Here is an 11,715-nt window from a genome sequence, read left to right as displayed (position 1 = left end):
AGGCTTTTTCCTGCAATTGAATTCTTTACCCAGGGACACAGTTTTATTTTAACTAATGAACTTAGGGCTCCAAATTCCCTTGGATAGGAACAAAGACACTGAGCTATATGTGAAATTGGATTTTTTAGTATTTTTTTAATCAGAAAATTATTAGTCCAATGAATTTTTTAAATACCTTAAAATGTAAGATTCCTTTTCAAGATAGTGTTTCTTTGGAAATAATACATTTCATTGATGGTCATGTGCAAAACATTTTTTATTTATTTTTTGACAATTATTTAGGACCTTTATTAATAGTGCTTTCAGTTTATTGACTTTTTTGAAAAAATCAAGCTATAAATTTTATTACAAATTAAAAATGAGGTTCTTAAAAATCTCAACATAACCAGATATGAAACAATTTGAAAACTTTTAAAGGTGTCTTTAGAAAAACTAGACCTTTAATAAAAAACAGCAAACACACACACACAAACACGTTTCCCATTACCAAAAAGAGACATCTTTAGGTAAAAATAATAAAAACTCCATGCTGCATAGATAATGCATATAGTTCTAGTTATGTGGTTAAAGGCAAAAAACAAGCACTTCATTTCTATGGCTCCAATCTTTTGTTCATTTCTTATTGCCAAAATTTCATATTCATTTCTTCTTACTTGGTGGCTAAACTGGAAGATGGTAGAGACAGTAAGATGGCATTTACTCAGCTCCACCTTGCTCAGCCTTGAGAGAAGATGAATATTCATCTGGTGGTTCCTCTGCTTTTGTCTCTTTGTCATCTTGTGGTTTAGGGTTTCTGGGCATCTGTGCCTGTAATTGAAGTTGCAGTGGTATGGATGTTGAAATGGCTGCTGACCCTGGGTCTCATCTCCTTAATTTTCCTTATCTTCTTTTTTTAATTATTATTTCCCCAATACAATTTTTTTCTACTCTACAGCATGGTGATCCAGTTACACATATGTGTACACATTCTATTTTCTCACATTATCACGCTCCATCATAAGTGACTAGACATAGTTCCCAGTGCTACACAGCAGGATCTATTGCTAATCCATTCCAAAGGCAGTAGTGTGCATCTGTTAGCCCCAAGCTCCCAATCCACTCCACTCCCTCCCCGTCCCCTTGGCAACCACAAGTCTATTCTCCAAGTCCACTTATCATCTTCATTGCCATTGTCTCTGTTATCTTTGGTGTGGAGGACCCATGTGGAATCATGGTCTATAGCCCTGATATGTATGCTGTCCCACTCTGTCCCTTGTTCTCCTGCACCGTGGTTGTCAGCACCCTCCATCACTTCTCCCTGCACAGGAGGATTGGAATACTGTGGTCACTGCCCATCTGTAAGTAAGGTGGGAACTTTTGCCTGTGGTAGGTCTGGTAGAGCCAGTAGGGCCAGCACTGTTGGGCCCAGCCTTGAAGAGCACTGTGATCCCCCATTCTCTCCCCCACTCTTACTATTCTGGCAATTCTTCTTGCAGTTGCATGGAGGATGCCTGCAACATGGATAGTGTCTATAATGGTTATGGTTTTCTGCATATTTGCTGCCTTGCCCTGGAACTCCACCAGGGCCTGTACATTTGCTGCCTCTACACCCTTTTCTCCTTCAACAACATCAAACTCCACAGTCTCCCCATCTCCTACACTGCCAGGGTACCTCCTGGGGTTATTCTTTATGGAAGTCTTGTGTACAAATACATCTTCCTTGGTGTCTTTCCTGTTGATGAAACCATATATGTTTCTTACATTGAACCTTTGTTGAGATGAATTCTTGTTCCTGACAGCAGACATCACTGATGTGAAGCCACCCAGGCCCAGCTGCCTCTCCCTGAGGGTGGGGGTGTCCTGGGGTGGGAAGGGAGTGGCAAACAGCTGCTGAGTATCAGCTGACCATACTTGCTGTGATGGTGACTGGAGCTGGCTGCAGCAGCTGCAGCTCCTCCATCGTGTGATGGTAACTAGGCCAGCAGCAGCAGTGGGGCTACTCAGTGCTCTCTGGGGCCTGCTCTCCTCTCCCACTACCGATGGAACTCAAAACTTATTTTTAAAATAGCCAATTACTGCCTTCTCCAGTAAGTTTTAATGTATAAGATTTTTTTTTCAAAACTACCTGAATAATGTGAATAACTTTTGTTATGTTCTAACAATCCATTTCAAATTCTTGTAATCATTTATCTCACTCATTTTCTGACAGAAAAATGTAGATGTTGTCTGAAATAGAGTTTAACTTATTAAGTTTAATATATTATTCTGTTAATATACTGTAAATATTTGGACTTTCTGAACTTTGATATTAAAGATGTAATTTGCTAAAAATATCTAAAATGTAAATCACACTTCTGATGAAAAAGTGCATGTGTACCCTCACAGACTGGAATGAAATTATTTCTTTCATTTACACAGATTTTGTATATGTTTTTCTTTTGATTTTCAGCTTTAAAATATTTGAATTTGAGTTGCCAATAACTTTCTAAATTGTTTTTTTTTTTTCCTTCAAAACAAATAGTGCCCTATAAGTATTTGTTTTTTGTCTTATGGGAATTAGTCCTCTTCCATATCACTAGGTAATTGAACCAACTCATTATAATTGGCATTCAAATATTTTGGAAATGAACCAAAAAAACATTTCTGGCCATAACATGCCTTTGTAGTGACATCTTACTCTATATTCTCTCATTTTGTCTTTCTTGTGCTTTGTTTATTTGTTTTTGCAGACTCTGATAATCAAATGTCTTTAGTTACATATTCTGTAGTGCTTTTGATTAGTGCATAGACTATGATTTGCAGGTATTCTCTTGACATTTACAATTTAGACACTCCCCTGATCTTTATACTCATTCCTAATCTGTTACTTATACACAAAATGCTCTTGTGATGAAATTCAGAATGGACCATAAGTGGAAGAATGTATAAAATCTGAGTGTTTGTGGAAATAAGTGTCACTACTGAGATTTCGGGGAATTGTGAATTATAAGTGAAGCATGGTAGATGATTAAAGGGACAAATTAAATGTTTGTAGAGAAAAAAAGCAGAAGTGTAGCTCATTTTCTAAATATGTAAAATTTAAAACATATACAAATGTAGACAGAGAAATGTGGTTAAATCCCTTGAGACATAGTAAAAGCATATAACCAACTTTATTTCACTAATATTATCATCATGTCAACCTTACAGGATTAATATTGAGTTAATTTTTGTATAAAATTTGAGGTTTATATAGAGGTTGAGTTCTTCACATATTTTTTTTTGTTTGTTTTGCATGTAAAATTTTTCAACAGCGCTTTTGAGACTATAGTTTCTCAGCTGAATGGTTTTGAAATTTCATCGAAAAATATTTATGTTTGTGTGGGGCAATTTTTAAACTGTCTTAAATTCCATTGGTATAGTGGCTACCCCTCCACCAACACTATATTGTTTTCATTATTCTAGACCATAAAATATGCAATATGTACATATATGTATATATGTGTGTTCTGTTATAAAATTCAATGTAAAACTATAACAAGCCAATTGAGGCAGATGCATTAATGGCCCAGACCCTTCAGGAATTAAGTTTTGCATCTCACACCAAACACATAGCCATGACCACCTGAAGATCTTTCTGGGGGCAATGGGAATAAGGATTAGATGGTTGGAAGGAGAGAGTTATCAATTATAGTTATTGCTAATAAAAACTTGAGGAAATAAGGACTGTAATCTATCATTGTTGAGTATTTCTTCTTCATTTGATTATGAATATATCAAAGTATCAAGAAACAGAAAGAACATTACCCCATTACTTTGTATCTCTTTTGGCAAAATGATAACAATTCTTTGGCTGCATTTTGAATGCTGGTATCATGTTAAGTGGATTTATGTCTTTGTTGTTGCTATTATTTGGAGATCAGTCAGCTAAGGAGATTAGTATGGTTATCAAGTTGACAAAGGATGGACTCTGACAGCTAGTTTTATGTCAATATGTCCAGGCTATGGTGCCCAGCTATCAAACAATAATCTAGGAAGTGTTTTGAGATATTCTGTATAAGTGATTAACACCTAAAATCAATAAGGTTTTTTTTAGGTTTTCTGGGGCCACACTTGGGGCATATGGAGATTCCCAGGCTCAGGTATAATCAGAGCTACAGCTGCCAGTCTATACCACAGCCACATCAACACCAGATCCAAGCCATGTCTATGATCTACACCACAGATCACAGCAATGCTGGATCCTTAACCCAGTGAGTGAGACCAGAGATTGAACCTCAACCTTACAGTTCCTAGTCAGAGTCATCCACTGCACAAGGATGGGAACTCTTTAATAAGTTTTAAGTAAAGGAGATCACCCTGTATAATGTAGGCCTCAACCAATCATTTGGAAGCTCTTATAATCAAAACTGAGGTTTTCCTGAGGAAAAAATTCTGCCTAAAGGCAGCTTTTTCCTGAGAGTTTCAAAATCAACAGTGAGAGAAGAAACAACCTAATTAGCAAATGGACCAAACACTTAAATAGATTTTTTTTACTTAAAGAGGTCAAATAGTTGCATAATAGATGCTCACCACAATTAGCCATTATTAAAATGCAAATTAAAACCACAATAAGGCTGTTCTACAAATATATATTTAGTGTCTAGAATTAAAATAAAATAAATTGCAAAGTGATATAATTAAAAATTGGTACATAAAGAGATAAGTCTTTATTAGTGATAGCTTTCAAAGCATGGACATAATATTTCTAATATAGGTTGAGCCATGTCTCTACCCATTCTTTATACAAGTATAAATCTATTCCTGCTTCCTAAGGTTAAATCTAATATTCTTCTCCATTGTCTTTTGTGTGTGTCTATGTGTGTTTGTTTGTAGGAGGCATTACAGAAAAATTATCCTATCACTGCATACTCACTAAGCTGAGAAGAGCCACAATTAACCTGAGGACACCTCTGGCTGGGAACTCAACAAATGTTCTACTTGGAATTCTAAGCTGTGACAAGTAAGGAGAGTTGAGGATAGACATAGGTCTTGTCTGGTCACTTCGCAGTACTCCAAGAAATATTCCTAACCTCTCTTCAAGCTTGGTGTGATCTTGTAATTAAAGTTGAGGTGAGGGACTGAAACCCTACATGCTGTTTTTAGTTTGTACAACTGAAAAAGAAGTGAACACTTCCCTTATCCATGGCCCCCTTTCCAAAGTCTGGGAGGTTATGAGGACTACCAGGCTAGTGTGGATGCGGGGGTGGATGATATGTGTTTAAGATGGCATTACTGCCCCCACAGCCCCAGATTCCCCACTTCTGAATTTATAATGGCAGAGAAATAAACTTCTACATCATTTAAGATACTGCACAATTTTTAGAACATCTTTTTAGAACATCTTAGTTTGTGCTGCAGGTAATATATAGTCATAAATTTCTGATTTTGAAAGTCTTCTATTTCTTAGTAAACACAAAATTCAATAAGAGAGGTAGAGAATTCAGAGAGGGAGTTATATGGACAGATATGTTGTTGTACTAAACTCCTTGAGTTGCAGGCAGAAAATTTTAATTCATTTAGTAAATTGCTTGGGGAAGGAGCTAATATCCAGGGTAAAGAATATTTCCTATTTAAAGAACATGTTTGTTAAGACAATAGAATATATTATAGACACTGGTTAGCCTCTGTTTCAAATAAATGTGAATTATCTAATTGTCAAAATAGTTCTCATTTTCTCTCTTGTAACTCAGTCCATAAAGGTAAGCATTATCTTTAATGTCAGTGCAAACTGGTGAGCATGAATCATTTTTGTCTAATAAAACAATATAATTTTACATACATCTGTACATATTTTGCATCAACTTAAGAACACTTATGTTGGATAATTTAAAAGAGAAATCCTTTGACATACTTCTTATTTAATTTCAAACTCTGATTCAGACAGATTTTGACAGTATGATTCTCAGCATTACATTATCAAATGAGAAATTACAAATTATTTTGTAATATAATGGGGCAGTAGAAGATTACTGCCTTCTTCATATTCATCATCATCTTAGGTGCTAATATTTTAAGGAATGACTATATAGTAACCATATATTTAATATTTATACATATTAAATCTGGGGATATCTCATCAAAATTTAATTGTATATAACTAAAGAATAAGATGCTGGATTAATCTTATTAAAATGGGTTTGCATCATTCTAATACCAAGGGAATAATTTTTTGGTTAAAATTAAGTTTGATGGTAAATAATTCTGAAAATGTTAAAGAAATAATAAGGTGTTTTCACGTTTATCTTCAGAGGTGTCTCCTAAAGAAAAATGTTTTCTGACATTAAAAACATTTAGGTTATTACTTATGTTCAATTTGATTTTATGAAATTGCTCTAAATAGCATTAAATGCATTGTGATGTAGCTAGTGCACAAAAAAAAAAATCATTATTAAAGCGAAAAGACCAGTAGTTCCTGTCATGGCTCAGTGGTTAATAAATTTGACTAGGAACCATGAGGTTGCGGGTTTGAACCCTGGCCTCACTCAGTGGGTTAGTGATCTGGCATTGCTATGAGCTGCGGTGTAGGTTGCAGGTGTGGCTTGGATCTTGTGTTGATGTGGCCCTGGCATAGGCTGGCAGCTACAGCTCTGATTAGACCACTAGCCTGGGAATATCCATATGCCATAAGTGCAGCCCTAGACAAAGACCAAAAAAAAAAAAGGAAAAATGTGGAAAGACCAGAAAAATAAGCACAAGTTATTTGAGTAAAAACAAATGTGGCTACATTTTCCTGAATTATTTCATGTTTTTCTTTCTGAGTTTTATAAATAGAAGATGTAAATGCTCCCAAAATTCAGAAACCAGCAAATATGCTGCAGGATTTGTGGAAATCTTTGTATCTGAGATTGAATTTTGAAGGTAAGTATGTATAGATAGGATTTGAAAAATTATTTCTTAATTTGCAAATAGTTTTACATTAATAATTTCATTTAATAGTAATAAAATATTGTTCCATTTAACAAATAATAAGTTGAGGCTAAAAGTGTTTTCAGTAAATGTGGACGCACTATATTCTTGGCTGCAAGTTCTGTTGTTCTTAGTTTTTCTGGCTATTTTATGTACCTCAGGTTCAGTATGCTTTTCAAATGCACTACCCTATTTGAAGAATAAGGAAACATTTAGAGAGAGGACCAAAAATGAGAGACGACCTTACATAAAGAGCAGATAGAAAAAGAGGAATAAAGTAGGTGATGGTCTCTGAAGACAATGGTTAGTCCGTCAAATGTAGAAGCATGATGCATGCTGGTCTGAAAAGATTGATTTATACAACAAATAATTATAATCACAGTCCACATAGTACACTTTACACTGAATTAAATAAGTGAATAACACATGATTAAATGTGTCAGGATGAGATAAACAACCCCCCCAAAAAATATGGTCATGTAGTCTCAGACACATTAAATTATTATTTACTAATACCACCTATCAGCCATTAGGTTCTGACCATTTTAAAGAGAGAGTTACAGCATTTCCTACAATCATATTTTCTTTGATAGAACTGTGTAGTAATGAATCAAGTTTGAAATGCCTTTTGTACTTTAATATGGAATCTGAAATATTGTAAATGTTAAAAGAAATTACTCTTTAACTTTCCTTTTTTAACTCACAGAAAATCCTCAGGATTCACAAGTTTCATTTATTTAATTATTTATTTATTTATTTATTTATTTATTTTTGTCTTTGTGTATTTTTAGGGCTGCACCCATGGCATATGGAGGTTCCCAGGCTAGGGGTCCAATCAGAGCTACAGCTGCTGACCTATGCCAGAGCCACAGCAATGCCAGATCTGAGTTGTGTCTGTGACCTGCACCACAGTTCATGAAAATGCTGGATCCTTAACCCACTGAGCAAATTCAGGGGTTGAACCTGCAACATCATTATTCCAAGTTGGATTCATCTCTGCTGCTCCACGATGGGAACTACAGGATTCACAAGTTTTAGATGAACTGTTGCTTCTGCCCCATATGTACATATAGTTTCATAGCTGAAATCTGGACAGTTGTCTTCATCTAACACCTCTTGAATATGGATATGTGTGCTTCTTCTTTGTAACAACTTAGTCTCTGTGAACTTTCAAATCAACACTATGAAAATAATGTATAACATGCTGAAAACAGAAATAATTTGCTACTTCTGCCAGAGGGAGTGAAAAGAGTATAATTTCTATCCCCAGCCAAACACACACACACACACACACACACACACACACACACCACAGAAAGCATGCTTGAACTGTACCTGGGGAAGGAGGAGGTCAGTCTGAATTCTGGTTAGGAACCCTCACTTACACCTTAAGCACTATTCCAAAGAAGCAATCAAGTTGATTCACTTTTAATTTATTCAAGCATTTAGTAAATAATTTTTGTGGGAAAAATATGCACACATTCAGAAAAGAGTATAGAATATCAAAAGAAGCATATAACCTACATAGAGCAAAAAGAAAAGTATAACATAAAGCTGGGTCATCTCAACCTAACATATTCACATGCCTCAACTAGCAGACATATGTGCACAAAAAAAAAAAAAGAATGGATTAAATTGATTTAGCAGAATAATAGCAATTGTTGAGGAAGTGAGTAATTTGGGAAGTTCTCAGAGATGAGTTGTGGCTTATGTCTCTTTCATATGGAGAGGAGAACATAATAGTTAGAATTGCTTTCTTGAATGAAAATGCTAGGTGCTCCAGCCTCTGACCTCATGAGTGTCCCTTGATTGGAAGACCACCTTAGAGTTTCTTTCCTCTTGACTGAAAAACCTGAATAAAAGTGATGAGTGCTGATTTTATAGACCTTATATTGGAAAACACAGTTTTAAAATTTAAATATCATCCCAAGTATTGAGTGATCAGCTCACTGATTTTGTTTATAATAAAATAGATTAAACAGAAAATCACAGCTAAAGAGAACATTGCAATAACTTTACAAAATAACTATATTCATCCCTAAGGTTATCTTATATGGCTTACAAAATTTCAATAAAATTAATTTTGAATTGATAATAATATAAAATAGAATTGAGAGGTGAGGGAAAAATGTCAACTGGGAGAAGAAAATCACTCATATAATTGAACATAAATTCAGATTTTGCATTTTGAGTATTTATATGGCTAGAAAAATTATAATTGTATCTTCAGAATCAAATAAATATGATGATCTTTAATAGAAAATGGAGACTAGAGAGGTTTTTTCCTTAAAACATATTTAATAATAATGAAAAAATAATTCACACTTTTAGACCTCTTATCAGTTATAGGTTTTGCTTATAAAGGAAAGTAGATAAACTGGAAGGAATATAATCCTGTTTTACATAAGAAAACAAGAGCCAGTGAAAGTGGAGTAACAATATAGCAAATTAAATCATTCCCATGAATGAAATATGAAGAGGTGGAAGAAGAAGACCATGTGTTAGAAGTTATTTTCAGAAATACCCAAAGTCCACATACTCACATTACATTAGTGTACCTTCCCTAATCTTCCATGTCTTTATCTCTTCCTATAGTGTTTTAAGTATTTAAAATTTGAACTGATATTATCAAAGAAAGTGAACATCCATTAGTGGAGTTGTTAATGCCCATCCTTCCAATTTCATTCTCAAATCGGCAACACAATTTAAGAGATGATCTGGTACAACTGCTTCTAAGAATTTTGCTGGCAGTTCTTTTGACAATTATGCCATTCTGTAGTTTAATTATAATTAGATATATGTGTATAAATTAGTGTTAGATCTTGTTCTATATGTAGTTATATTTAAATTTATCAACCTATACATATCTTCTACCAGCTAAAATAATGTGCTACATTTATTTGATTAGGTATGTCATTAACAATAGTATACACACACACACACTCAATCAAATACATATATTTATATATGTATATATAACATTTCATTCAATGTTTCACATAAGAATTTTATACACTATCCATAATGGAGAAAAGGATGTTGATGATAATACTGATGATAAAGATGATTATGATGGACAGAGCAATGGTGGTAGTTTTTGTTTATGAAGTTTAGTAAAGCAATATCAAAATGTCATGGGAACATTGCTGTCCCCAAAATTCAAATAACTGAATTTTAATCTCCTTCTTACCAAATTTTGAGTAAGTGATTTAGCTACTCTTTTTCATTTCAAACTTTCAAGGAACAAAATTAATGTGAGTACGCTTTAAAGCTTTTTTTTTTTTTTTGCTTTATTCAACACTTTGTGAATCAGGTGACATTCAAATTAGCAGGTAGATGGGAACTCCATAGAGCTATGCAAAGCAGGAGTTTTTCAAAGACAGAAGGGAGCAGAAAAATGGAAGTCATACTTGACAAAATTATTGCAGTTGCTTTTTTATAGGGGATGGGAGAGGCTTATCAGGAAATTTATGTAATTAAACCTAATTAGGCAATTCCTGATTGGCTGATTTGGTTCACTTTCTTGGAGAGCTAAGGCAAGTTAAGTTTGGAGACACAAGGATTTGAATAAGTGACTCCATTTTGGTTCTGTTGTTATGTCTTTGACATAATAATTAGTAAAATGGTGAAACCACATTCTTTCCTATGAATTCCCAGGATAATTACAAGGCTCAAATATCCACTTAGTGGGGAAAATCACCAAAAATTGAAGTGTTGGCTCTATTTATTCATAATGAGTCACCAGTTCTGATTTATTTCATATTCAAAATTGTGGAAAAAAAACTATGATTGTTTTATTTTTCATTGAAGTAATTGATTTATAATATTAGTTTCTGGCAGGAGTTCCCACTATAGCTCAAAGGGATCAGAAGCATCTCTGGAGCACTGGGATGCAGGTATGATTCCTTGCCTGTCAAAGTGGGTTAGGGATCTGGCATTGCCACAGCTGTGGCACAGGTTTCAATTACTACTTGGGTTTTATTCCTGGCCTGGGAACTCCATATGCCTGGGAGCAGCCAAAAAAAGAAAAAAAAAATTGGTTTACAGTATACTGATTTAGTACTTTTACAGATTACAGTCCATTAAAAATTTTTTTATTATAATTTATTTTTTCCCACTGTACAGCAAGGGGATCAAGTTATCCTTACATGTATACATTTTCCCCCCACCCTTTGTTCTGTTGCATTATGAGTACCTAGACATAGTTCTCAATGCTACTCAGCAGAATCTCCTTGGAAATCTATTCCAAGTTGTGTCTGATAAGCCCAAGCTCCCGATCCCTCCCACTCCCTCCCTCTCCCATCAGGCAGCCACAAGTCTGTTTTCCAAGTCCATGATTTTCTTTTCTGTGGAGATGTTCATTTGTGCTGGATATTAGATTCCAGTTATAAGTGATATCGTATGGTATTTGTCTTTATTAAAAGACAATGATTATAAATCCTTCTGCTATGCAATGTGTACTTGTTTCTTATCTGTATTATACATAGTTGTTTGTATCTTTTAATCCAATTTCTGTAATTGATCCTAGTGCTCTTTTTGAGGAAAGAGACATTCTAAAATGTCAATTACTAGATGTTCCCCTGTTGCTAAGTGGGTTAAGAGACTGACTGGTATTCTTGATGATACAATTTTGATCCTGGCTCAGCAGGTTAAGGATCTGTTGCTGCCACAAGCTATAGCATAGACTGCAGATGTGGCTTGGATTCTGTATTGCTGTGGCTGTGGTATAGGCCTGCAGCTTCACTCTGCTTTGATCCCTAGGCTGGGAATTTCTGTATGCCTCAGGTGTGGCCCTAATATAATACAAAT

The 11,715-nt window shown here is 34.7% G+C and overlaps 1 pseudogene; it reads right to left on the bottom strand.

Annotated features, from left to right (window-relative positions):
• Window positions 1-696: 696 nt before the first annotated feature.
• On the bottom strand, window positions 697-7,241 carry LOC125112965 (Y-box-binding protein 1-like; annotated as a pseudogene).
• Between the last annotated feature and the right edge of the window lie 4,474 nt (window positions 7,242-11,715).

Source organism: Phacochoerus africanus, chromosome 12, assembly GCF_016906955.1.
Source record: "Phacochoerus africanus isolate WHEZ1 chromosome 12, ROS_Pafr_v1, whole genome shotgun sequence".
Taxonomy (NCBI): domain Eukaryota; kingdom Metazoa; phylum Chordata; class Mammalia; order Artiodactyla; family Suidae; genus Phacochoerus; species Phacochoerus africanus.
The sequence above is the reverse complement of the archived record's forward strand: the minus strand, read 5'-3'. Positions and strand labels throughout refer to the sequence as shown.